Raw genomic sequence first — 27,109 nt, 5'->3', positions numbered from 1 at the left:
TTTTGCTGTGCAGAAGCTTTTTATTTTAATGTAATCCAATTTGTTTAGTTTCTCTTTAGGTTCCATTGCCCTAGGAGCTGTATCGGTGAAGATATTGCTTCAGCATATGTCTGAGATTTTGCTGCCTGTGGATTCCTCTAAGATTTTTATGGTTCCCCATCTTACATTTAAGTCCTTTTGAGTTTATTTTTGTGTATGGTGTAAGTTGGAGACCTAGTTTCATTTTTTTTTTTGCATGTATCTGTCTAATTTTCCCACGTGCAATGGAGTCAAGACAGTCTGTCCTCATTTTTTTAAAATTCTTTGTTCTTTATGTTTTATGTGTTCTGAGTGTTTTCTGTTTCCTTATATTTCAAATCACTGATCTTATTCCCTGCTGCATCTACTCTACAGTTGATTCCCTGTAACTTATTTATTTCAGTTATTGTGCCCTTCAATTCCTACTGTTTCTTTCTTTCTTTCTTTTTTTATATAGTTTCCCTGTCCCTTTTTTTTTGCTGTTGAAGTTCTCACTAAGTTCATTGAGCATCATTATAACCATTGTTTTGAACTCTGTATCTGGTAGTTTGCTTGCCTTCATTTGATTTATTTCTTTTTCTGCAGTTTTGTTCTGTTCTTTTATTTGGGACCTGTTTCTTTGTTTCCTCATTTTCACTGCTTCCCTGTGCTTGTTTCAATGTATTAGGTAAAGCTGCTAAGTCTTCCTGACTTAGTAAAGTGGCCTTATATAGTAGGTGACATGTAAGGTCCAGTTGTGCAGCCTCCCAGTCACCCAAGTTGGGTGCTCCAGGTTTGCCCCCTTTGTAGGTTGTGTGCCCCCTTTGTAGATTAGTTGAGCTTGGTTGCTGTTGGCACATCACTGGGAGGGACTAACCCTCAGGTCTACCAGCTGTGAGAACTGGCTGTGACCACAGAGGAGGAGCTTCTGTGCAAGGGCTGACCCCATGGAGCAGGACTTACTTCAATGGGGCTTTGATGCCTGCCAATTCTGCCCCTTGAGTGTGTCACTTGTGGAGGTATTTAGGTTGTAATCTGGTGTGGTCTAAAGCTGCACTGCCTCTGGGGCCTCCCTGGAGGTACAAGTTCAACCACCACCTGTGCTCTACCCAGGGCCACCCATCATGAACTACAGAGTGATCTGCAGATGGCTGATAGTTGTGCTGGGTTTGGAGGTGATTGGGAGAGGGCAAGCTACAAATTGAGGCTGGCTGCCACTTGTGCCAGGCCTGGGTCCACTTAGCAAGTGGTAGAGGATACACAAAGGCCAGATCTGTTTGTTTAAGAGATTTTAGGAAAGTCCAAAGCATGAGCCAAGACAGGCTGTTTGTATGGAAAAGCCATTGGAAATGGTTGGGTGGGCTGACAACTGGGGTGGGGCAGGGTCTCAGGGTATCACTAGGGGTGGGTGAACAGTGTTAGCTAGGGAGGGGCTCAGCAAAGGAACAATGGCCTCTGCCAGTACATCTGTCTGGGAGAAAGTGGCCCCTCCAGCCCTCGCCCTGGAACCAGACAATTCAGTTCCTCCCCAGGTGTCCCTGGCACATTTTGAGTTGCTACTCCAGAACTGGAGCTCAGAGCTAGTGAGTCCGAGTATAGCTCTGCACAGACCTTTTAAGAGGAACACCTAGGATTCCAAAAGTACTCCATCTCACTCAGCCACAATTTGTTTTTTTATAGCCAAAATTTATAGGGGCATTTCTTCACAGCACCAGAACCCTGATATGAGGGTGGGACCCTTATCTCCTTATGAGCTCACAGCTGAGATATTCCTCCTGGTTTTTATCCATCATATATGGGTGTGGGATCAGTCCATTCCATGTCTCTGCCCCTCCTACCAGTCTCAATGTGACTTCTTTATAATCTTAGTGGTAGGACTTCAGTTCAGCTATGTTTCAGGCATTCTGAATAATGATTGTTCTGTAATTTAGTTGTAATTTTGATGTGGTTGTGGGAGCATGTGAGTACCACATTTACCTATGCCACCATCTGGACTAGAACCCCAAAGATTTCTTTTTTTAAATATATTTTATTGATTTCAGAGAGGAAGGGAGAGGGAGAGAGAGATAGAAACATTAATGATGAGAATCATTGATCGGCTGCCTCCTGCATGCCCCACACTGGGGATCAAGCCCACATCCCAGGCATATGCCCTGACCAACCAGGAATTAAACCTCAACTTCCTGGTTCATAGGTTAATGCTCAACCACTGAGCCACTCCAGCTAGGCTAGAACCTCAAAGATTTCTTAAGAGGCAATAAGGAAACACCAACAATAAAATGAATGTGTGTGTTCACCTGTACATCTATATTAGGATTTAAAACTTCTATTTATTAAAAGACACCATTAAAATGAAAAATGTAACCTACACATTATAAAAAGACATTAACAATATGTATGTCTGTCAAAGGGTTTCCATCCAAAATATATAAAACTCCTATATATGAAAAAAAAACTTAAGAAAATTAAGCAAAAGACATAACAAATTTTTCACAAAAGAGGATATCTAAGAAAATAAACCTATGAAAACATATTATTCAATTTTATTATTTAGTGAGAAAATACAGAATAAAACCATAATATTCCTGTATATATTAATAAAAATGGCAAAATTGGCTGGCGTGGCTCAGGTTGAGCATCGACCTATGAACCAGGAGGTCAAGGTTCGAGTCCCAGTCATGGCACATGCCCAGGTTGTGGGCTCATTCCCCAGTAGGGGGTGTGCAGAAGGCAGTCATTCCATGTTTCTCTCTCATCATTGGTGTTTCTATTTTTCTCTCCCCATTTCCTCTCTGAAATCAATACAAATATATTAAAAATAAAAAGAATGGCAAAATTGAAAATGACCTAAATAAATTGTTGATGGGAATGTGGAGCAGTAAAAACCTAACTCTCATACACTGCTGATGGTAGTGCAAATTAATTTACCGATATAGAAAAATTGGCTGGCGATATCTTTGAAAAGTGAACATAGGTTGATCCTATGATCTAACAATTCAACTCCTTGGTATATATGCAACAGAAATACATACATCTGTTCACCAGATGATACATACAAGAATGTCTATAGCAGCACTATTCATAATCTCTCAATACTGGAATCTACCCAAATATCCAACAATATAGTGAATAAAGTAATTGTGCTATATTCCAAATAAAATTTTGTGCAGCAGCTATAATGAAGAAACTAAAAATGCACATAATACAATAGCTAAAACTAATAAATATAGAGCAAAAGAGGTCAGAAATAAAGTATATATTATATGACTTAATTTATATGAAATGCGAAAACAAGAAAAAATAAAAGAATATATGTTGTTTGGGGTCTTGATGGGCAACAAGATGGTATTGGCTCGCAGGGTCATCGGGTAAAGTCGGCCCCATACTCCATTAATAATGCTCCCTGACAGAGGAGATAATCCTAAACCCAATGTGTCAGAAGTTTTGAGCTCAGCAGGACCATCTCACTCTTCTTCAACTTCACAGCAGTCTAAGGGAAGTAAATCACCAGACTGGCTGATGCATCAGGGTCCTCCTGACACCGCAGAAATAATAAACACATTGCCTCAGGAATACAGAAGGAAACTTGTGTCTCAAGAATAAATTGAATTTATCCAACCTGGAGGTCCAGAATAAGCACTGACAATGCGGCTGCTGTTTGTTATCAGACAAAAGAATAATCTTTGCAATAAAGAACTTCCAAAATTACAAGTGAGAAATTGTATATCAAACTTTAATTAATATTCTGTAAAAAATATACTAAATTTAGATAGACACTTGTATCTTCTCATTCATGTCTATTAGTCAGCTTTTCTACAACCTTACCTAATTGTTTATATACTTTATACTTATTAAAGTACACATTTAAAAATAGAATCTATGGTGTTAAAAGTTAGGTTAATGTTTATTTTTTATGGTAGTGACTGAGGAAGAGCTTTGGGGGATTCTGTTGGCTGGTGATATAATATTTCTTGATCTGCATGCTCTACTATGGTTTGCAGGGTGGGACAAAAGTAACTTTACAGTTATTTATATGGAAAATAATACAATAGTTAATAAATAATAATACAAGAATAAACTCTGTATTTTACATACAACTATAAGCCTACTTTTGCCCCACTCTGTATTCACGTAGCAAAATATTAATGAACTGTATACTTAGTTTTATTTTTCTATATATATGTGTTATATTTCAATAAAAATTTCAAAAATTTTCCTTTAATGTCATTGTTTTGATGGCATTAGTTTCACCCACATAAATTACTAACAAGTAGATGTGGTCAAAGCAAGGATGCATTTTTAGTGATCTTTAGCACTCTTTCTAATTTTGACATTTAAGTAACTTTCTTTCATCTTGCCATATTTTAGTCATTATTCAAATGTATAGAAATAATTTATCTTCAAATATTAAATAAACATGAAGACATGCTCATAAGCAAGATTATAAATCCAAGCGATGCACACATACATCTTCATTCATCATTCCTTTCCTCTCTGTGAGCCTCGTGTTGTGTGCTTTTCATTCTGTAAAGGTCATGATAGCTCATAAACACTCTCCCTGATGAGAAATTAAATTCATTTTCCAAAAGCAAGGAACTGTCCTTTACATAGTTTGAAGAACCTGAAATAGTCACTCCCATTGAGGCAGACAGTAGAATGGTGGTTGTCAGGGGTTGTGGGGAGAGGGAAATAGAAAGGCACAAGGTTTGTCAAAAGGTACAAAGTTTCAGTCATGCAAGATAAATATTTCCTAGAGATCTTCTCTATAGCATAGAGCCTCTATAGTTAACAATACCTTATTGTATATTTAAACATTTGCCAAGCAGTTAAATCTTATATGAAGTGTTCTTATCACATACTAGTACATACATACATACATACATACATAAACAGGGCAGGAAGAAACTTTTGGAAGTGATATATATGCTTAGGGTAGGGATTTTGGTGACAGTTTCAGAGGTTTATACCCATCTCCAAACTCAACAAGCTGTATACATTAAATACACAATTTTTTGTATGTCAATCATATCTCAATGAAGTGATTTTAAGAGAATTCACAATGAAAATACCGATAAATTTAGCTAGATATTTTCAGAACATAAATTTTTTTAAAGATAAATAAATAACACTTAAAAGAAAATATTAAGAAATTTCATTAAAAATAAAAGAAAATGCCAATTAAAGAAAATCATGTATATAATACATGAGAGAAACATCGACTTATTGTTCTACTTATTTATGCATTTATTGGTTGATTCTTGTATGTGTCCTGACCAAAGATAAAACCTGCAACCTTTACAAGTCAGGACGCTCTAATCAATTTAGTTATCCAGATAGGATTACTTACATTCTTTGATGATATTTAATGCTGGCAACATTTTTTTTTATTTTTTTGGAACTCGTAGTAACTAGACAATCACTTGATGATATGCATCAGAATATAAGTATATTCACATTCTTTGGGTTAGCATTCCTACTAAAAATCTAGCTTACAATGTAGACTTTCTTTTTTCTTTTATTTAAATATATTTTTATTGATTTCAGAGAGGAAAGGAGAGGGAGAGAGAGATAGAATCATCAACGATTGATCAGCTGCCTCCTGCACATGACCTACTGGGGATGGAGCCTGCAATAAAGGCATGTGCCCTGACTAGGAATTGAAACATGACTTCTTGGTTCATAGGTCGACACTCAACCACTGAGCCACACCAGCTGGACCTTTATTCTTATTTTTAAATTTATTGTTGACACTATTACAGATAGGCCCCATTCCCAACCCCCCTTACTTACCTCCACCCAGCCCCACCACCCTCCCTCTGTCTGGCTATCACCACACTGTTGTTTGAGTACATTGGCTATGCATATATATGTTCTTTTGTTTTAACTTATCCTTATTGTTGAAAGTATTACAGATGTTCTTTTTTCCCCCATTGACCCCCTCCTCCCTACTCCTGCCCCCTCCCCAGGGGCCACATTATTATCTGTGTCCATGGGTTATGCATATATGCATATGCTATCTAATAAAAAAGTAATATGTAAATTAACCATCACTCAGCAACAAAGATGGTGGCGCCCATAGTGGCCAGGGCGGGACACTGGCGGCTTTGCCCTGGCAATGCTAGCCCAGCATTCAGCCCGGCTGTGTGGAGGGAGGGAAGGGGAGGTGCCTCGGGCCAGAGTTCATGCCCCAGACTTGCCAAAGAAGGGGAGGGGCCTGGGGCCAGAGTCCCTGGTGAGGAATGCTGGGCTCTTTGTGACATGTTCAGCTTTAGAAGTTATTTACTAACCATCAGTAAGTAAATAACTTCTAAAGCTGAACATGTGTGCTTGGCCAGGTGAAAAGAGGGGAGGGGAGGGGCCTCGGGCCAGAGTCTGCGCCCTGGCCGCATAGAGGGAGGGGAGGGCAGGGGCCTCAGGCCAGAGTCCGAGGCGAGGGATGCTGGGCTCCTGGCAATGTGAGCCCAGCATCCATGCCCAGGCAGAGGGAGGGGAGAGGAGGGGCCTCGGGCCAGAGTCCGAGGCGAGGGATGCTGGCATTGTTGCAGGCCGGGCTGAGGGACCATCTCTTCTCCCCACCCCTTCCCTCTGAGAACACTGAGTCTGTTGCATGCTTCCTTGTCTCTGGATCTGTTTGTCTGTTTATTTTGTTCATTAGATTCCACATATAAGTGAGATCACATGATATTTGTCTTTCTCTGACTGGCTTATTTAACTTAGCATAATAATCTCCATGTCCTTTCATGTTGCCTCAAAGAGCTAGAGATCCTTCTCTTTAACAGGTGCATAGTACTCCATTGTATAAATGTATCACAGCTTTTCTATCCACTTGTCTATTGATGGGCACTTGGGCTGTTTCCAGATCTTAGCTATTGCAAATAATACTGCTATGAACATAGGGTGCATATATCATGCATTCTTTCTGATCAATGTTTCAAGCTTATTAGGATATATTTCTAGAAGTGGAATCACTGGATCAAATGGCAGTTCCATTTTTAATTTTTCAAGGAAACTCCACAATGTTTTGCATAGTGGCTGCACCAAGAACAGGCATATATATTCTTTGGTTATTCTCTTCACCTTCCTTCATCCAGTCCTCCTCATCCTCCTCCCCTCTAACCTCTATCAGACTAATCATTACAAACATTAGAATGTTTATGACAATAAACAGGGATGGGAAATTAACACAAAGTAAATGTGCAATAAGCAAGGAATAAAACCAAGGTCCATTATAACAGAATATTATAGAAATACTGAAAATTTATGGTTCTAAAATTATTAAATAACATTAAATAAAAATGAAAAAGGTAAAATTTAAGGTATAACAGCACAATTCAAAATATGTACTTACACACATTTTCATGTTATAAAGTTAGATGTTATAAAGTTAGGTGTCTTAGATGTTATAAAGTTAGATGTCTTAGAAAGGAGTAATACATTGATACTGGCTATTTTCAGTGTTTGAATGCCTATTGTTTTTATACTTTTACTATTATTATTTTATTTTTCAGTTATAGTTTTCATTCAACCCTATTTTGTATTAGTTTCAGGCAGGTATACAGCATAGCAAATAGACATTCATATAGGCTACAAAGTGTTCCCTCTGGTAATTCAAGTGCCCACTCAGCACAGTACATAGTTATTACAATATTGTTGACTATGTTCCCCATGCTTTACCTTACATCCCCATGCCTATTTTGTAACCACCCATTAGTACTTCTTAATCCCTTCACCTTTTTTTACCCTGCTCCCAACAATCCTCCTTTCTGGCATCCATCTGCCTGTTCTCTGTATTTCTAAGTCAGTTTCTATTTTATTTGTTCCTTAAATTCTACATACAAGTGATATCATATGGTATTTTTTTCTCTAATTTGCTAGAGTGAACATGTGTCACTTTTATGAACTTAGGAAAAACTGATAAACTGCTTCATTTTTCCCAGCATAAAAGAGAAAAACCTATCTAAAGAAATATAGGTTAAAACACAATTTATTTAGAAATTTTCAACATGAACTGAGAATGGTTTTGGTATTCTTTATATTGTAATTTATGTCACTTGTATTTGTAGGATTAAAGCACCCACACTCAATAGGTAGCTGAATGTTGTTATTTTGCAAAACCTGCATTTCTAATTTCTAAAAATCATATTTTATTTTAAAATCTAAGACATTGTTAAGCATACAAAAGCAGTGCCATGAAAAATGTATATGGTATGAGGTTTATATTTTAAACCCTATATAATAAATTTTAAGTAATTATGTACATTCTAGAGGCCTGGTGTATAAAAATTCATGCACTTGGGGGGGGGCTCCCCTCAGCCTGGCCTTGTACAGTTAGATAGCAATATTTGTCACTAAATTCATTGATCTATTATACAGCCCCTTTCCTAAAAACCATTAAAAATATCTTATACTAACTCATTACATACAGTGATTTTCAATGTTTAGTGTGCATTGGCAGCACTGGAGGGCTAGCCATTAGTACTTCTTAATCCTTTCACCTTTTTTTACCCTGCTACCCAACAATCCTCCCAGCTTAGGCCCGGGGGATTGGGCCTAAGCTGGCAGTCAGACATCCCTCTGGCAGCCCAGGAGCCCTTGGGGGATGTCCAACTGATGTTTTAGACCCCCTTCCCCCAGGGAGCGGGCCTAGCCGGCAGGTGGACATCCCCCGAGGGGTCCTGGACTGTGAAAGGGAGTGGGCCTAAGCTGTCAGTCAGACATCCTTAGAGTTGCCAAGGAGGTAGGAGAGGCTCCTGCCACCACTGCTGCACTCACAGCCATCAGACCGGCTTGTGGCTGAGCAGAGATCACCCTGTGGGAACGCACTGACCACCAGCGGGCAGCTCCTGTGTTGAGCGTCTGCCCCCTGGTGGTCAATGGTGGTCAGTAAGCTTCATAGCAATCAGTTGTTCCTATTCCACTGTTAGGGTCAATTTGCATATTACCCTTTTATTATATAGGATATAATCAATTACAATATAATTGAAATGAACATAAAAGATGTGAAAATAGGCTGGGCAGCATGGCTCAGTGGTTGAGCATGGACCTATGAGCCAGGAGCTCACAGTTTGATTCTGGTCAGGGCACATGCCTGGGTTGCAGACTTGATCTGCTGTAGGGGGCATGCAGGAGGCAGCCAATCAATGATTCTCTCTCATCATTGATGTTTCTATCTCTCCCTCTTCCTTCCTCTCTAAAATCAATAAAAATATGTTTTAAAAAGATGAGAAAATGCAAATCAAATTGCTAACAGGGGTCATTTGGAAGGGACTGAGGGACTGGGCTGGGGTCAGTGGCCAGCACGGGCTTGTTGCCTCTGTCATTTGAAATATTTGCACTCAGAGTATAACTCTTTATTGTTTGTGTTATTAAAATAATACATGAAATAAAACATCATTTTGACCTTCCCATAACCTCATTAAAAAAATAAAGAGCAGGTCATAACCAGTAAAGATATAGAAAGCTTGCCCCACTGAAGCTTGGCTTTCAGAGAATTAAGTTGAATTTTATAAGATCTCCCTTCAAAATTCCCAAACAGTTTTCTTTCTAGTGCTGCCCTTGGACCAGCTGCATCAGCATCACTTGGAAATTGTTAGTTCTGCAAATTCTTAGACCCCACCCCAGACATCTGATCAGAAAATCAAGATGGGGGTCCAGCAATCTGTGCTTTAACTAGCCCTTCAGGTGCTGCCAATGCACACTAAACATTGAAAATCACTGTATGTAATGAGTTAGTATAAGATATTTTTAATGGTTTTTAGGAAAGGGGCTGTATAATAGGTCAATTAATTTAGTGACAAATAATATTGCTATCTAACTGCACAATTATAGCTAAAACAGGATGCAGAAAACAATGTTAACTCAGGAGGGTCAGTGCAGTACACATTAGTTGTATACTCCAAAGCATTCATCTTTCCTAAGGAGAATCTCAACTTTGTCTCAGTCCCAACTTCCGGGGCCATGTTAACTAATCATCTCTGGCCAATGTGATATAAAAAAATGTGAATGTTTTTTAAAGCATTAAGATTCAGCTGATATGCTCCTTTTGACTTTTTCTCCTTCTTTCCCCCTTTTTCTTCCCTGGCATGTGGAGAGGCTGCCTGTAGAGACAACAGTATCTAGGAAGCATGAGGATGAAAGTTATATGCTATAGATCAGTGATGGCGAACCTATGACACGCGTGTCAGAGGTGACACGCGAACTCATTTTTTTGGTTGATTTTTCTTTGTTAAATGGCATTTAAATATATAAGATAAATATCAAAAATATAAGTCTTTGTTTTACTATGGTTGCAAATATCAAAAAATTTTTATATGTGACACGGCACCATAGTTAGGTTAGGGATTTTCAAAATGCTGACATGCCGAGCTCAAAAGGTTCGCCATCACTGCTATAGATGATGTGGAAGGAAAATTGCAGCTGTCTGGGACATTTCTGATATCATGGGCATGGCTTATTTCACATGCCCACCACAGTTTATCTCCAGATTTCAAAAGTAAGCTCTTATTTGGTGAAGCCACTGTCATTTCCTGCAATTGAACACAAGTCTAACCAATGTAGCAAATAATACAAAGGTTCAATTTAGGTCACATAAAAGGAGTAAAGTAAAATAAGATGAGGGAGTTAAAAAGAGGCATGAGAGATATAAAATTTATATGGGACAAAGGAATAAGGTTGATGAAGATCAATAAGTATGACATCCCATTAAACCTGTGCTTTGGATGCTCTAAATTTAGATTTGAAGCATACTTATTACCTGGTTAGAAATGTGTCTGCCAGTGATAGACTCTGCATTTGACCAGCAACAGCCTTCATATTTCTATTATCTAGGACACTATCTGACAGTTTTTTTTCACATAATCAGGCAAAAGCCCCAAATACTAGTAGATGTGAGCTTCTTGTTTGTAACACAGCCACACTGTAGGCATGTAGATAGAAAGTCATATGGGAAGATAAGTAATAAGATTTCACCCTGTTTTATTGCTGGTTCTTTTAGATCTGCATTTTTGGCAGCCCTGAGCCATAACTAGTGACTGCTTTTCATACCTGCTTAAAAAAGTCTCAAAGAGAATGGCCAAGTCCTTTAAAAAACAGTCGCTTTATTCTATACCAATTTTTTTTTTTGCTTGGAAAATGACTCCCCCACAGGACAAACCAGCCCTGCTCCCTAGTAGGCAACAGGACTCTGTCCCCCAGGTAGATGGATATCATTCTCTCACACATTGAGTTCTTGATTTCAGACAGAGCTGCAGTGCAATGCTGAAAAGCCTTTTCCCACATGGCTTCTCACTTCCTATTACACAGGTGGGCTCATTCAATATGCTTTCTTTGTGTCCTCCTGTCTGTTGATAGCAGTGATTTCATACCCACCCCAACCCTTTCTGCTAGTGGTGTATTCATTTCCAAAAAAAGAACTGCCACTAGTTTTCTCCTTTCTTATAATAGCAGGAACAATGCCCGCTTTTGGCATGAAACGCAAAACATTACTTACTATTAGATCTGTGCCAACTTTCTACAGCCTTGTCCGCTTTGTTCTTCCACCTCTGGCACAGTGGATTAAAACTATCTTTCAGTAACATTTACACCCATGGTCTGAGCATCAGGAAGACACAACCATGTGTGTGGTGGGAATTTTTTGTTATTTAATAGGATTTGAAAAGTACAAATAAAAAACAACTCATTGAAGTAATATCTATTAATTCCAGTTCCTGGCCTCATCAGTACAGTCACGGTCCACTTAACGATGGAGATAAGTTCTGAGAAATGTGTTGCTAGACAATTCAATCGTACGAACATCACAGAGTGCACCAACAAATACCTAGATGGTACAGCCTACAACAACACTCTTAGGTCATATGGTATAGACCAGTGAGGCGAACCTTTTGAGCTCGGCATGTCAGCATTTTGAAAAACCCTAACTTAACTCTGCTGCCGTGTCACATACAAAAATTTTTTGATATTTGCAACCATAGTAAAACAAAGACTTATATTTTTGATATTTATCTTATATATTTAAATGCCATTTATCAAAGAAAAATCAACCAAAAAAATGAGTTCACGTGTCACCTCTGACACGCGTGTCATAGCTTTGCCATCACTGGTATAGACTATTGCTCTTGGGCTACAAGCCTGTATAGCATGGTACTGTACAAAACAACACATGAATAAATCAAGCACAAGAAAAAATGTACTATCTAGAAACATGGTAACTACATGTATGAGGCTGCTGGTGGTGTAAAACAGCAAACATTCTTTTTTATTTTTTATTGTTGACACTATTACAGATGTCCCTCATTTTCCCCCTTTGCCCACCTCCACCAGCCCCCTCCCCTCCCCTGGCCTTCATCACACTGTTGTCTGTGTCCATGGGCCCTGCATATATGCTCCTTGACTAATCTCAAACATTTGTATTAGAAGTAGGAAAAAAAACTTTAAAATAATAATTAAATGTACAGTGTAGTAAACATAAACCAGCAACATAGTGGTTATTATCAAGTACTATGTGCTGCACACATTGCATGTGCTGCACCAGTGTTGTCCAACTGGCAGTGCCATAGGTCTGTGTACACCAGCATCAGCACAAATAGGTGAATAAAGCCCTGTGCTACGACATTATGACAGTTACCATGTTATAGGTGATAAGAAGTTTTCAGCTCCATTATAATCTTATCTTATGGGACCACCATTGTATATGTAGTCTGTTGTTGACAAATGCGTACAGCATTACGCAGTGCGTGACTTTGCTTTAGAATTAAATTCTATCCTTTCCAAAGTCTAGGAGCACAGACCCTTTAGCCATAGTACATCTACACTGTAGCTCCTGTGATAACTTCCCGAGAAGTTATGGGAAAGCTGAAGCATAAGAAACCTTTGATTTTCGTACCCAAATGTAATGCTCCAACTGAGCACATTTCTCCTCAAAGACCCTGAACGGTCCTTTTGGTATTTATAAGAGCTCTATAATTCTAAGAGAATTAGGTTGAAAGGGTGAATGGAAATTTGGCACCTTGACTGTAGAGCACTGGTTCTTAAGTGTTCTTAGCTATTCTTCTGTTATTAACTGTGTATGCTTTGCTCTTCAACTTCGAGAGAAACTGTGCCAGTTCACAGGATCCTGAAAATGTCTTAGAAAATTTCAATGAGTGCTTACAAAATTAAGATGTTTCCATCCACAAGTACATCTATCTTCAGTGATGACTGACTGAATGGTGCAGGTGGCCACTTGAGTAACAATACACTTCAGTGAAGTGTGGCCTCTGACAGGCAGGAGCAGCCTTCCTCAAGCTGGTGTAAATCAGCAGTTGCCTATATGTCCAGTTCTCTTAGTGCACAAAAGCCTAGACTCATGGCATAACACAGATATTTAGTATTTTACTTCTGACATGAGGGAGTCCTATCTATAGCATAAATAAACCTTGTTCAGTAACCATATAGCTTCTGTTCCTTAAGAGTATTTCAGTCAGCATTGATGAGTGTAGAATAATTTCATATCATGGTAGTGATGCTTGGAAATTATAATAAACTAGAGGCCCAGTGCACGAATTCATGCATGGGTGGGGTCTGTTGGGGTGGCTTGTAGGGATTGGGACCCAGCTCTCACCCCCAGGCTCGCAGCCCCGCAGCCCCGCCCGGCACCCCGCCGTGGCCTGGTGCTGACCCCTCACCTGCTCCACCATCCCATCTGCAGGGCGATCGATTGGGGCCGGGCTCCCCGCCAGCTCCCTCAGTGCCTGGGAGCCAGGTGGCGGCCCTGATCCCTGCCGTCACCACTGGTCGCCATCTGTGGTGTGATCAGCAGGGCAATTGGGCACCCACTCACACCCGCCTTGGCCTGGCGCTGCCCGCTCACCTGCTCCGCCATCCCATCATGGTCCTGCTCTCATTTGAGCTCATCAAGGTGGGCAGCGCCTTCACTGCCACCCCTGCCAGTGCAGTGTCGCCAACACCTGCCATGTTCCACACCGCCCACTGGTGGTCAGTGCATGTCATAGCGAGTGGTTGAACTCCCAGTTGAACAATTTGCATATTAGGCTTTTATTATATAGTACTAGAGGCCTGGTGCACAAATTTGTGCATGGGTGGGGTCAGGCCAGCCTGCCCCCATTGGGGCCAATCAGGCCAGGCCAACCAACCCCGCCCCCCATCAGGGTGTGGGGGGCCTACGGGGGGTGAGACCGGCTTGGGGGAGGGGCCATGGGTGGTTGGTGGGCCAGTCCTGCCCCCGATCGGGGTTGGAGGGGCTAATTGGGGGCAGGGCTGGGCAGGGGGCAGGGCCTAGAGAAGACCCACTGAGCTGGAGCTGAGCATGGGGTCCAGGCTTCCCAGGGAGGACGGCTTCAGCAAGGAAACAGAAACCACCAGAAGGCTCTGTAAACAGGCCCTGAGCTCCCTTTGGCCAGGCGGACTCAGAGCTGGTGTCTCTGTGTGTACATTAGACACAGCCCAGCACTTGCCTTTGTCTTTTGGTCAAATCCATTGCATTGAAAAACTTGTTCCCCTTCTTCTCTTTGGGCCCTTACAACAAATACAGGCCAATTGGAAGACACAGGCCCCAGTGGCAGAGCCAGGCCCCACAATCACCCGGAATTTAGGCCTAAGATAACTGTGTAGTAATCTCCATGGAACAGAACACACTGTTTTAGAGTCTTAATTCTCCCCTAAAATATGCCCAGCTGCTCCTCTTTATCTGGGATAGACTAAAACTAAGGAACCAAAGACCGAGTTTCCTTTGAGGTGGGATCCACTGGGAGCCAGTAGGTGGCAAGGCCCCTCACAGGCGGCTGCCTTCCCCCCATGCTCTGTGTGCTCTGAGCTGGTCAGTTTCTGGCGGTGCTGGGTCCTGGGCTGCTGGTCGGGTGGTAGGTCTGCAGGGTTTCTCTCCACCACCTTCCTTGCCTCCCGATAGGGACCCACAGGTGGCCAGGCCACGCCCCCCACCCTGCTTCTCAGTCTTGCTCACGTGGATAGGGGGCAAAGCTCGCTGCCCTAGACCGGCACCACATGGGGAGGGTTGCAGCAGGGAGAGGGGCACCCTGACCTGCCAGCCTTGGTGATGATTATCTTGGTGCCCAGCTGATTGAATTCATCCCACAGAGCGTTTATCTCAAGCTGCACGCTCACGCTGGACACCTTTGTGTTCTTTACCGGCGCATTGGCAGCGGCTGCGCAACTGGCCCCAGAGCCCTCGGGCTCAGCAGCGGTGCTGGTGGTGTTCCCTGCAGCTGGTGCGCTGACCACCATGGGGCAGACACTCAACACAGGAGCTGCTGAGCTTCAGTGACTTGGCAGCGGTGGTTCTTGGGTGTTCTCCCCAAACCATTTATTGTTGAAATCTACAACATTCCTCTCAGAAACTGATAGAACAGCTACACAAAAAATCAGTAAGAATATAGATGTGAAAAATACCACCAACATAATTGACCTGACATTTATATTATACTCCATTCAGCAATAGCCAATACACATTCTTGTCAAATACACAGAATATATACCATGATAGACCATATTCTGAATCATAAAAGCATTCTCAACAAATTCAAAGGATTGAAATCAAACAGAATAAAACTAGAAATTAGTAATATAAAGTTATATAAAATATTCCTAAATATTTGGAAATTAAACTACATACTTCTAAATAATCCATTGGTTCCTAATTGGAAGAACTTACTCACCACAACAAGAACTCATACTACTCAACACCAAAAAATAAACAATCCAATTTAAAAATGGGCAAAGGACCTGACTAGATACTTCTCTAAAGAGGACATACAGATGGCCAATAAGCATATGAAAAAATGCTCAACATCCCTAATCATCAGAGAAATGCAAATTAAAACCACAATGAGATCTCACTTCACACCTGTCAGAATGGCTATCATCAATAAATCAACAAACAACAAGTGTTGGTGAAGATGTGGAGAAAGGGGAACCCTAGTAAGTACACTCTTGGTGAGAATGCAGATTGGTGCAGCCAGTGTGGAAAGCAGTATGGAGTTACCTCGAAAAATTAAAAATGGAACTCTGTTATGACCCAGCAATTCCACATCTGGGAATATATCCAAAGAAACCTGAAACACTGATTGGAAAGAATATATACATCCCTATATTCATTGCAGCATTATTTATAATAGCCAAACTATGGAAGCAACCAAAATGCCCACCAATAATAACAAGTGGATAAAAAAGTGGTAGTACATATATACAACAGAATATTACTCAGCCATAAAAAAGAACAAAATCTTACCATTTGCAACAGCACGTATGAGCCTAGAGCAGTGATGGTGAACCTATGACACACGTGTCAGAGGTGACACGTGAAATCATTTTTTTGGTTGATTTTTCTTTGTTAAATGGCATTTAAATATATAAAATAAATATCAAAAATATAAATCTTTGTTTTACTTTGTTTGTAAATATCAAAAAATTTCTATATGTGACACGGCACCAGAGTTAACTTAGGGTTTTTCAAAATGCCGAGCTCTAAAGGTTCGCCATCACTGGTCTAAAGAATAACATAAATGAATAAACAAAACAGAAACAGACTCATAGATACAAAGAACAGACTAATGGTTGCCAGAGGGAAGGGATTGTGAGCTGGGTGAAACATGTGGAGGGATTGAGAAGTACAGATTGACAATTATAAAATAGTCACAGGGATGTAAAGTACAGCTTAGGAAATATAGTCAATAATATTTTAATAATGAAGGATAGTGATATCAGGAGAAACACTTTGTAAAGTATATGATTGTCTAACCATTATGCTGTACACCTGAAACTAAAACAAAATAATACTGACTGTAAACTAATTGAAAAAAAAATAAATAAGCCATTCGTGAAATGAAAAAAAATCAAAGAAAATTATAAAGTTCTTTGAATTGTAAACAAATGCTTTGAAAACAAAACGTGAAAAATTCTGAGATGTAGTTGTTATTGGGAAACTTATAGCATAAAATGCTTAAATTCTAAAAAACTAAAAAACGAAAGGTTCTAAATTAGTGATCTATTTTTACACCATGAATATTTATTTATTTATTTATTTATTTATTTATGTTGTTAATCCCTACCCAAGGATATTTTTTCCCATTGATTTTTTAGATTGGAAGGGAGGGAGGGGGGAAGAGAGAGAGAGAGAGAGAGAGAGAGAGGGAGAGAGAGAGAGAGAGAGGTGAAAGAGACATGTCAATTGGTTGCCTCCCACACACACCCCAACCAGGGCCATATATTGAACCTACAACCCAGATACATGCCCTTGACTGGGATTCAAAACCCTGACCCTTCAGTGCATGGGCCCAGGCTCTAACTGCTGACCAACATCAGCCAGGGCAACACCATGACCATTTTTTTTTAAAGAAGAGAAAATTAAAACCCAAGGCCATTAGAAGGAATAGACTAACAAGAAACATAAATAAATAAAAGCAAAAACCAATGATGTTTAAAATAAACAAAAACTCCTAAAAACCAATGAAACTAGAAGAGGATCAACAAAATCAGCAAGCTCCTGCCCAGCCAGTGTGCTCAGTGGTTGAGCATCAACCTATAAAACAGAAGGTCACAGTTCAATTCCTGGTCAGGGCACAGGCCCTGGTTGCAGGCTCGATCCCAAGTAGGGGAAATGCAGGAGGCAAATGATCAATGCTTCTTTCTCATCATTGATGTTTCTATCCCTCTCTCCCTCTTCCTCTCTCTGAAATCAATAAAAACATATATATATTTTAAAAGTAAACTCCTAGTCATACTGGTAAAGAAAAAAGGGGGAAAAAACACAAATTACCAATATTAAGAATGAAATAAGTGATATCATTAGAAATCTGACAAAATATAAAAGGATGATTGATAAGGAAATATTATAAACAAGCATGCCAATAAATTTTATAATATAGATGAAAATAAATAAATTCTTTGAAAGAACCAACTGATAAAATTTATTAGAGAAGAAATACTCCTATATCTTTTAAAGAAAATGAATTCAAAATTAATAACATTATAGAAAGGTTATAACCCAAGCCCAGATTGCATTGCTTGTGAATTCTACAAAATATTCAAGGAAGAAATGATATAATATCTACATTAATACTACTAGATAATAAAAGAAAATAATTCCCAACTCATTTTTTGAGTTTGGTATTACCCTTAAACCAAAGGCGGGCAAAAATTACACAAAAGAAGAGGAAAACCTACAGATTAATATCTGTATGCCATTAACACAACAATAACTGTTAGTTCACATTATACTGGTGGTTCTAGACCACAAAATAAGGCAAGAATAGTCATAAAAAAATCTTAAAAATTGGAAAGTAAAGGTAAAATATATCTTTATTTGTAGATAATATATGTACATACATAAAAAATCCCAAGAAAACTGTAAAGGTCATATGAGGATATATGTTTGATATAAAAAATTTTGTATATATTTGCATTGAAAATTCTGAGTTAAAATGTTATGCTTTGAAGTTCTCTAAATTTCACCCTTTCAAAGAAGTCTTTCTTGGCCACTACATCTAAAGTAACCCTGTCTTACTCTTTTTAGTCTATCACAACCTCCTACATAACTTTTAATATATTCAGAATCTGTAGTAAGATATACACAAAGAGCTATGATGTTTATTATCTACCTCTCCCACTAAATATAAATTCCTTGGTAGCAAAGTTGGACTTTCTTGTTCACAGCTATGTCCCTAGCATCTAGAACATAATTCATGTTTAAAACTCAATAAATCCTTATTGAATTAATGAATGACTTGATTAATATTCATCTACCTTAGAATTTTATTGTCTTTTTTTTATTTCCATAATGTGTTTCATTTCTTAATAGAAGCTCTTGAGAATAATAAGCATGTGTATCTTTCTAACTGTTGTAACCCCAGATCTTATCCTATATAATAAAAGCCCAATATGCTAAGTGTCTGGTTGACCATTCAACCAATCAAAGTATACAGTTCAATTCCTGGTCAGGGCACAGGCCCTGGTTGCAGGCTCGATCCCAAGTAGGGGAAATGCAGGAGGCAAATGATCAATGCTTCTTTCTCATCATTGATGTTTCTATCCCTCTCTCCCTCTTCCTCTCTCTGAAATCAATAAAAACATATATATATTTTAAAAGTAAACTCCTAGTCATACTGGTAAAGAAAAAAGGGGGAAAAAACACAAATTACCAATATTAAGAATGAAATAAGTGATATCATTAGAAATCTGACAAAATATAAAAGGATGATTGATAAGGAAATATTATAAACAAGCATGCCAATAAATTTTATAATATAGATGAAAATAAATAAATTCTTTGAAAGAACCAACTGATAAAATTTATTAGAGAAGAAATACTCTGATTCATACTCCTATATCTTTTAAAGAAAATGAATTAAAAATTAATAACATTATAGAAAGGTTATAACCCAAGCCCAGATTGCATTGCTTGTGAATTCTACAAAATATTCAAGGAAGAAATGATATAATATCTACATTAATACTACTAGATAATAAAAGAAAATAATTCCCAACTCATTTTTTGAGTTTGGTATTACCCTTAAACCAAAGGCGGGCAAAAATTACACAAAAGAAGAGGAAAACCTACAGATTAATATCTGTATGCCATTAACACAACAATAACTGTTAGTTCACATTATACTGGTGGTTCTAGACCACAAAATAAGGCAAGAATAGCCATAAAAAAATCTTAAAAATTGGAAAGTAAAGGTAAAATATATCTTTATTTGTAGATAATATATGTACATACATAAAAAATCCCAAGAAAACTGTAAAGGCCATATGAGGATATAAGTTTGATATAAAAATTTTTGTATATATTTGCATCGAAAATTCTGAGTTAAAATGTTATGCTTTGAAGTTCTCTAAATTTCACCCTTTCAAAGAAGTCTTTCTTGGCCACTACATCTAAAGTAACACTGTCTTACTCTTTTTAGTCTATCACTTTACTACATTACTTTTAATATATTCAGAATCTGTAATAAGATATACACAAAGAGCTATGATGTTTATTATCTGCCTCTCCCACTAAATATAAATTCCTTGGTAGCAAAGTCGGACTTTCTTGTTCACAGCTATGTCCCTAGCATCTACAATAGAATGCATGTTTAAAACTCAATAAATCCTTATTGAATTAATGAATGACTTGATTAATATTCATCTACCTTAGAATTTTATTGTCTTTTTTTTATTTCCATAATGTGTTTCATTTCTTAATAGAAGCTCTTGAGAATAATAAGCATGTGTATCTTTCTAACTGTTGTAACCCCAGATCTTATCCTATATAATAAAAGCCCAATATGCTAAGTGTCTGGTTGACCATTCAACCAATCAAAGTATAGTATGCTAATGATATGCTAAGGCCGCTCAACTGCTCACCATGACATACACTGACCACCAGGGGGCAGACAGTTGACCAGTCTCTATGATGTGCACTGACCACTGGGGGGAAGACGCTTCGACCAATAGATTAACTTGCTGCTGGGGTCTGGCTGATGGGGACTGAACGAGACAGGCAGGACATGCCCTGGAGCCCTTCTGTGGTTCATCCCTGGCTGGCCAACCTCCTGCATCCCTCCCCGGCTTCGATCTTGCACCGGTGGGGTCCCTCGGCCTGGCCTGTGCCCTCTCACAATCTGAGGCCCCTCGGGGGATGTCAGAGAGCCAGTATTGGCCTGATCCTGCAGGCCAGGCCGAGGGATCCCACTGGTGCATAAATTCGTGCATTGAGCCTCTAGTAAGTTTATAAGAAAAATAGAAAGTACCTATAAATCCATGTTGACAATTAGGTAATGAATTTCACTTTTTAAAATGTTCTAAGTCCCCTGAAAAAATTAAATGGCATTATAAATATCTTTATGAGGATGTATATAGTCACGTAACTTCATAAATATTTCTTCTTGCTGTCGATAACATGTGAATTGAATCATAAGACTTGTTTATAGGTGGCATTTGTGTCAGGGAACACTGTAGTTAATTAAATTGGCCTGATTCAAGTTACACCTGTGCCTAATTTCCACAGGATTAAAAAAAAAAGACATTTAAAACTGAAATACCCTGTATCTTAATTTAGGCAACAAGTGATTGTTTTGAGGTAAGTGTTAACTTGTTTCTCCCTCGAATTTCTCCTTCATCATTTCTTAAGATGAAATACTACAGAGCAATTTAACTAGTTCAATAAGATAAACATTTCTCAGGTTAAATGATGAACATTTGGGCGGTGCAGAAGTGGCAATAAGCAAGTGTTTGGCAAACATTTTGTGATCAGTGAAGAAGAAGAAATGAGAATACCTCAGGAGACAAGAGAAATAATAAGCTATTATTCTCTTAGACCTCATGGGCATCTTATAAATAAATCACAAATAAGCCACAGGCGAGACAGGTGATGCTGTATATAATTTGTAACATTGTAGTTCAAAAAAATGAAACTAAAAAACAGCAACATTGGCAACACTGGCTACATAAGTATGCTCAAAGGCTAAGAGAAATAATCTAATTTAGCACACAGGTGATTTTTTCCTGAGACATTTTTTCTTAAAAAGAAAATAATTTTTTGAGAACAATAATTCTCTACTGATATCCATAATCCTGGAGAGAATTATTAACGGGTTTGTTAACAACAGCTCATGGACAAGCGGGGACATTCACCTAGAATTTACACCTAGAACTGGTTGAAGGTATGAAATTCTATGACTGTGCTAGCCCAGTATCTTACTACTTTTCAAAGAATGAACTGTTTAGTTATTAGAAAATGTGCTTTGAAAAGTTGGGTAAAACAGCTTCTAAAGCTCAATCATGTTGAACATTATCAGCTTCTGTGAAGCACTTTTGCTGTAGCTCTGGGTGAGTTTTGTGTTTCTTCTTTCTTAGGTTATTCTAATTTTTCTAGGGCTTCAGGAAGAGTGTTAATCTACGAGGAAGCTGGCACATACAATTCTATTTCTTCAGAAATTATCAAAGCTTCTCATATCAGTGTTGCACCATAAGAGGGATTTTTATGTGCTTTTTGTTATAATACTGAGCCCGTTTTATTCTATGCCTCAAGGCCTCTGGCTTTAAAAATTGATAGCTGCCTTAAAGAGTGAACTGGTAAAGATATTTTAGTCAATCTCCATTCTTGGATTCATAAAGTACACTTTTCCATGAAAGCCAGGTACATTCACATCTGTCATATTTATCTGTCTGCACCTACATGAGAAAGACCTTATACTAACTATGTTTTTCCTTAGTAAGAGTTCTGACTTACTGCCACCTTATTTTTTTATAGTTTTCTATTTCATTTGTTTTCCTGTTTAGGAGCAACTTTTTTTACTAGCATGGTTACTAATAATTAAAATACCAAAATCATCTTCATTTTTTCCTTTCTGTTAACTTAGGGATAGGAGCAAAAAGTATGATTAATCCTTCCATCAACATTCAAAGTATGCAAATTTTGAATTATATTATCCTCACCCCTTTTAAAGAGAAGTTAAAAAGAATCTTAAAAAGGTAGCTAAGCCTCTGATGATCTCAGCACAGCTGTTTTCTATATTAGTGAGCCTCTTAGATGATATGGGCATCAAAAACCTCTCATCAAATAAAGTGATATATTTCTTCTCACTTTAAGCAATAATTTAGAGGGCCTACTCTTTAGTAACATTTCAATGAACTTTTCTGAAAGCATTTGCTTCTTTTTTGTATCTATTTTTCTTTTCCCCAACACAACTAAATCAACCCAACATTTGGTGCTAGATAAGACCTCGAATCAGTGGCAGCCATTTCTGAGGAGACTATTTCTGCTGAGGCTTTATTTCCACATGTTTTGGGAATTATTGTCTTTTGTGATAACATCAAGGTTACTAATTGCTTTTGTGCTCAAGGTATAAAAATCCACAATGGCAAGAGCTCAACACTTGGCTTTAAATATTTAGAAATTCCTTATCTCTTCATGTTATTCCTTCCTAGATCCTCCAAATGTCAGATGTATGAAGTTAATATGTGTGTGTGTGTGTGTGTGTGACAATGGAAACCAAGGTTTCTGTGCTTCCGAGTAAACAACTGATCATCATAGAAAGCTAACCCCATTACCAATTGACAGAGTTCTAAAAGACAGCATTTCATCCCTTGAGGTTGTAGTACTTTAATCAAAGGAGGAATGCTACTAGGATGGGATAATTTGCTGATAAATTATTGAAACATTATCTATAAGATCAATTTTTAAAGATATTTATGGATACTATATATGGTTTGCTTTGGACTTTTCTTTCTCATTCTGTTCTCCTCTATTAAATTTGATGTGTGTGTGTATACACTTGTGTAATAAATTGTCTTTTCTTTGTTGAAGTTAAATATTAGGATTATTCATGGTATCCATGTGTAACCCAGTTTTCTTATCCCTTCCTTGACAGATTCCCTTTCATTAAGACTGATTATTAATCCAATAGTTTTGTGTTTACTCATAATTACATCCCTGTAGTTCTTTAGCTCTTTAACAACTTCCGTTCTTCATAATTGACATAGTATGGTGCCTCCTTTTTCCTTTTCTAAGAAGCTAATATATCATTATCCCTCTAAGTTAAACTGATCAATTTCACTGCTTGATGTGGTGTTTGGATATTCTCATTTTCTCTACTAGTTTCACTCCTTCTACTTGTTGGCTGAAGCCTGGGGTAAAGAAAGTACTAGCAAAACAATTAAGGCAGATGAGTTTCTCATTCAATAATTTTTGGTAGCAAAAATATTTCTTCCAGATTTTTTTAGAGCAAAAGGATACAAAGCTTTGAAAACAAGTTAAGGAACTGTCAATGAAAATCAAAGAATAGTTGTTTGGAATGTTTTCCTCATGCAAAAGTCAGTAAATATATGCCAACTGGAAAAATAATGATAGTGTTAATGGCAGGGTAGCTGATCAAGAGTAGAAACAGGCAGCGGTAGGAAACCAACTGCCAATGTAACTCTTATCTGAAATTCTGTGATCTCATCAACAAATAATTAGTGAGTAGCATTTGGTGAACAGTAGGTTGAGCACACAGAAATAGGGAGAATTACATACAGATTTATCAATTGCCTATTTTATGTTCCTCTATTTCATAATTGTGTATTTCAATAATGCTTGAAAATGCTAACGCATCTTTTAAAACAATGTGACTGAAGTTCAGGAATTTGAAGTGCCCTATACATGTTTATACAACAGTAAGTGCAGACTTGGCGTTTGCAACCAAGCCCATGTGTTTCCAATACACAACATGCACCCCTTACTAAAAGTTATTCAAAAGAACACATTTCAAACCATGTAGGAGTTCAGTAAAAGAACAAGTTAATGAGCCATTAATCCACATATATTCAACGTAGAATATGTGACCAACAAGCCATGTAGTGCTGAAGATTTCAAAACATTGTTCCAGGTTTCTAGATTTAGAAAGATGTCTTGTAATTGGGGGATATAATGATATGTAAAAGTCATTGACGTGGTATAAACAATTTAAATATTGTAGATCTAAATGAAGCCTAAATGAGTTTCAAAGTCTGAGTGGCAAATAACTGTTTTTCCCTTTGGTAGTATTATGAATGTTTCATCCCACTATTTCTAGGCCTTCTCAAAGTGTTTCGCCCTTGTGTCCAAATCTCCACTCATTCCCAACTCATAAGGACACAAACTGTGCTATTTCCACACTTTCTGTAGCATCAAACACTGCCAAAAGTTGCTAATAAGAGAATGGTCACAAATGGAACGGTCAAAAGCTCTTCCTCCCTCATCAGCTTTTCTTAAGTGAAAACATGTCATCAACCATAGACTGGCAGGATTTCTTTAGGATCTACAACATGACTTTGCATAAAAACTGGTATTTTGGTTATATTAGGTATAACTCATACAATTTGAATTTTATCAGGAGTTTTACATTTGCAAGAGAATAGGAACTGGAAGTAAAATTATTTAGGACTGTCAAATCCTGCCTAGTCTACAAAGGCTTCTGAATTCTGTAGGATATTAACCTCAAATTTAAACCAGCATCCACTGCTAACCCTCCCTGCAGTTCTGCTAAGAAATGAATTAACAGGTGACTTCCCCACACTCTGCTACCCATACTACTGAGAGTGGCTTTACACCTAAAATAATACAAACATAGAAATTTGAACTTTTGCAAAATTTTCCTGAGTTTGAATAAGACAGCTTGGCTAGTGGGTGGATTTATAAAACATTTTCTTTTCTGGTGCATCATCAGTTTCTTTCTTCTTCTAGGTTCCATTTGGTTATCTATTTCCTCCATTTCCTTCAGATGTTATTTCCTTTCACTTGTTCATTGGTTGGATCATATTTTTAATTGTCTAACTGAAGACTCCACCTGTGGATTATGCCTTCTGTCTGCTAACATTGCTATTGAAAATTCCCTTTGTTTCTCCCCAATTCTGGTCTCATGCAATTTGACCAGTGTCATTTCTGGTTGGTTTATTTCACACTGACAAAATCTAAACATATATATAGAATGAGAAGTTCATTTCAGTATACTTAGAAATCTCTGTGGGGCTAGGAGTGTACAGTTTTATGTTGTTTTAGAAAAAGAAACTTGTAATCTATGTGTGAAAGTAGATAAACTAACACATCTGTATTGTCATGTAGCCAGAATCTGCCTTATTCATTCCTAATGTATAGTTAAATCATCCCTCTAAAGTGCAGTCCAAACCACTTTAGCCAGTATACTATTTCTTCTTGCTATTTTTCTTCCTTCTTTTCTCACTTTTGTCTTAAAAATCTTTATATATCTAATAATCAGTTTCCCAACTTCCCTCACCAAAGCTCAAAGCCAATCTAGGGCAGACACTTTAGTGGCAGAATTAAAATGTATTGTGAACATAGGAAGGGTTACTTCTCTCATTGCTGCCTTTTCTTCCGTCTGAGGTTGGAAGTGTTTATGCAGTGTCATCACTATCCCTCCCGCACCGTCCCTCTTTCATTTTTTACTATAAAATCTGAGCTATTTGATTACAGTTTCATGATTTATCATTTTTATCTATTATATATGATAAGCATTATGCTAGATTGTAGGGATACAATAGTGAGTAAAAAATATGAGCAATTCCTTGTGCCCTAAAGGAATACAGCTTAGCATGGGAAGATAGTTATCAATAAGAAAATAACAAACATAAGTATAAAATTGCCCTGTGAGAAGTGGAATAAAGAATACACAATGTTATGAAGGTATATAAATTTTTAAAAATGGACCCAGTCATGGAAGGAACAATTGGCCTGAATCTAAAAAAAAAATTATTGAGAATTAGCTAGGCCAGAAGGGAGAAAGGAGTAATATTGGGTTGAATCGTGTTCCATCAACATTCAATCCACCTGAAACCTTAGAATGTGGTTCATTTGAAAATAAGGTCCCTGCAAATGTAACCAAGTAAAGATGAGGTCATACTCTATTAGGTTGAGCCCAATCCAAGGACTGGTATCCTTATAAGAAGAGGGAAATTTGAACAGAGATATATTCAGAGGGTATGTGATGGGAAGATATATTGGAGAAGGCCCTGTGAAGACAGAGGCAGAGGTTATGTCTACAGACCAATGAATAATAAGAACTGCTGGTAACCACCAGAAACTAGGAGAAAGGCATGCAAAAGCTTCTCCCTCAGAGCCTCCAGAAGGAACTGACCCTACTAACACTTTGATATCAGATTTCTGGCCTCCAGAAACTGTGAAAGAATCCATTTCTGCCTTTTTAAGCCACACAGTTTGTAGTACTTTGTTAGAACAGTTGTAGGAAACCAATACAAGGGACTAAGCAGTTGGCCAAAAAATGTAGAGTGTGAAAGGCCTTCTTGCTGCAGAGACCATGGTGCCTACAGCAGGAAACTTAATTGACTGATGACCTCAGCAGCTCCTATTCTAAATCCACTCCCACATTCACTCTGAGATTACATTTTCAAAGAATGATTCCAGCCAATAAACTATCATTGTAGGCATATAAGTATACGTCCCTTTCTATGAGACATGGGATTCTTTCCATGGGCAACACTAGTTCACCCCATCGACCTGCCGGAATCTTTGTTAGAGTTGTCCTGCAGTCTGAGTCTTCTTACACAATCTTTATGCGCCCCTCCCCTTTACAATTGTCAGACCTGCATCATGGTATTGAAGTTTTCCTAGCCTTCCCAACCT

The 27,109-nt window shown here is 38.2% G+C and overlaps 1 pseudogene; it reads left to right on the top strand.

Annotated features, from left to right (window-relative positions):
* The first annotated feature begins 3,327 nt into the window (after positions 1–3,327).
* On the top strand, positions 3,328–3,633 carry LOC102256272 (annotated as a pseudogene).
* The last annotated feature ends 23,476 nt before the right edge of the window (positions 3,634–27,109 follow it).

Source organism: Myotis brandtii, unplaced genomic scaffold, assembly GCF_000412655.1.
Source record: "Myotis brandtii unplaced genomic scaffold, ASM41265v1 scaffold780, whole genome shotgun sequence".
Classification (NCBI taxonomy): Eukaryota; Metazoa; Chordata; class Mammalia; order Chiroptera; family Vespertilionidae; genus Myotis; species Myotis brandtii.
Note: the sequence above shows the minus strand (reverse complement) of the source record. Positions and strands in the feature narration are given on the sequence as shown.